This window comes from Sinocyclocheilus rhinocerous, unplaced genomic scaffold (assembly GCF_001515625.1).
Source record: "Sinocyclocheilus rhinocerous isolate Xijiao unplaced genomic scaffold, SAMN03320098_v1.1 scaffold2821, whole genome shotgun sequence".
Classification (NCBI taxonomy): domain Eukaryota; kingdom Metazoa; phylum Chordata; class Actinopteri; order Cypriniformes; family Cyprinidae; genus Sinocyclocheilus; species Sinocyclocheilus rhinocerous.
The window spans coordinates 10897-13541 of NW_015644647.1; positions in this window are offsets into that span (position 1 = coordinate 10897).

Sequence of the window (2645 nt, forward strand, 5' to 3'; positions counted from 1 at the left end):
TAATACTAATATTAATGATATTAACATACTAATATTAATGAAAAACTATCATTAAAAAGGTTATTTATAACACCATTAAGGTCCTATATAGCGTTTTCAAAGCATGGTTCTATATGGAACCCTATATAAAAGGTTCTATTTAGCACTAAAAAGGGTTCTGCTATTTTTACAAGCCGAAGAACCCTTTTCTGGTACTGTTTAGAACCATTTTCCTTAAGAGTGTATGGCAAGCAGCTCTTTTTCAATTTGCGCATATTTCTTTTGAGTATCCATTAGTGCACATGATCCATAAGCCACTGGCTTTTTATCTTGCAGAATGACAGCTCCGATCCCTTCTGACCTGTATCTGAGGAAAAACACTCAGAAGCGTGGGTTCGAATCCCACTTCTGACACCATGTTATATCTTTATATGTTTTGTAGATGAATAATGAGACGACACGGACACCAGGGCTGTAACCAGGAGGTTCAGACTCTTTACTGAAATCCACAACATACATGACATAGTCTGAGACACAGCCCTGGTGTGCAGTCTGATGTCTTTCATCACACTTTCTGTTCATTCAAATGAGGCAGGCCTACATCAAGAAAAACAACAGTACTTGAACTGACTATTAATTTTGCCCATATTCATTATCAAAATATTTATTGAGACCATTGCCATTCTTTTTTATTTTCCACTATCCCCTTCATTTTATTCCTATTATTTATTTTATTCCTCCATATTTATTCTCATTGTAATTAATTATAAACATTCAATAAAATTATGATTGTATAGCATTGTAATCTTAGAGGCAAATGACTTAAACACTGTCATTTATAAAGTTGTTTACTTTTTGCAGAAATAAACTAGCAAATAATCAGTATTTTTAAATTGTAATATTTTGGGCTGTTTATGAAATAAACAGCAGGCTATTCTACAAACAATAACTTAACTTGTGTATGTTTGTGTGTGTGTGTGTGTTAACATTCGTCAGACTTTTTAACTGTTTAAAAATGATTAACCCTTTCATGCATAGTGTTCATTGCAGTGAACAGATGTTTGCAAGCCATTTTGAACCATTTAGGTTGTTGTACCATCTCCCAACCACGAGTGGTGAACCCCCAAAGCGCTGTCTATGATTCCATTTAATTATTGTATTTGTATCTATTTTTTGTTTTGAGATATCACATATATTCAAAAAGGCGGAGAGAAGAGGAGATGCACCAATTACCTCAGGAATAAGTGTTAAATCCTTTTATTCTCAGAAAACCAGACAGGTACAAAAAATATCTTTCAGCTAAGATGTCAGAAATGTTTTTATCCAGATTTTAACAATATTGTTTTTCTGTGACAGAAAATGTATCTGTCCACTCCAGTGGACGTCATGCGCCAAAGGGTATTATGCCTAATGGTCCCTGATTTTGTATGTTTTAGTTAAAATTGTGATATAATTTACACTTTACATTTAGTCATTTAGCAGACGCTTTTATCCAAAGCGACTTACAAATGAGGACAAAAGAAGCAATCAAAACTAACAAAAGAGCAACAATATGTAAGTGCAAATGACAAGTCTCGGTTAGCCTAACGCAGAACACATAACAAGGTATTTATATATACACACACACACACACACACACACAAAGAAAGACAAGTAGACAGAATAGAAAAAATATAAAGCTAGTGTTTTTTTTTATAAAAAAAGAAGATAAATAGATAAAGTACAATTAAAATAGAATAGAAAGTGCTAGGGAAGCCACTCTTGCCAGTCTTGGGGCTTCAACAACTGAGAGCAAGGAAGTCTCTGTCAAATGTCCACTTCTGAAGCCAGATTGGTTGCTGTCCAGGAGGTTGTTCTGTGTGAGAAAACTAGGTGGCGTTTCTCTTCATGGTTTTGGAGGAGCTGGCGTGTAAGCCAGAGCACGCTCAAAGAGCGCAAAAGGTGATGACTGAAAAGCACGGCTCGAAAAGGCAAGAAGGAAGAGAGAAGAGCTGAAGAACTGAAGAACTGAAGAGTTGAAGAGCTGAAGAGTTGAAGAGCTGAAGAGAGCGATTTGATGGTGTCCTGAGTATTTAAACTGGGCTTTTGGACACCTCCCAAATGGTGTTTTGACCAATTAGATGTCGTCTTTGCTCGAGGTGTTGTATATTTCTCCTCGCAATTCATAAATCAAATGTTATCTTATCAGTCACATGGTCCGAGTTTTTCCCGCTCTTGCAGAGTATAATTTTGGACATGATTTCTATAACAAGAATATGATACATTTGACAAAGAATTGATTGGAAGAAACGTTTCAAGCAAGAAGATTCAAACACACACATACTAAACATGAATGTGATCCTATAAACTATTCAATAGTTATTCAAAATACATACACAATAAATGATTAAAACGTGATAGTCTAATGTGTGGGTTACATACATGATATGGAGTTATGCATACAAATGATTAGTTGCTCACAAGTCCTATTAGTGTCATTTAGATGCATATTCACATGGAAATGCAGTTTCTGTGGAAGAGGTTGTTATGCTTGCTTCAGACTGGCTAGTAGGGTCTGATTTATGAACATCCTGTTGTCTTAGGTCTCTGTGGAATTCGGCTCCTCGTGTTTCAACCATGTTTTGACCAAATCTTAGATTGTCTGATTCGGTCTGATATCCTACATT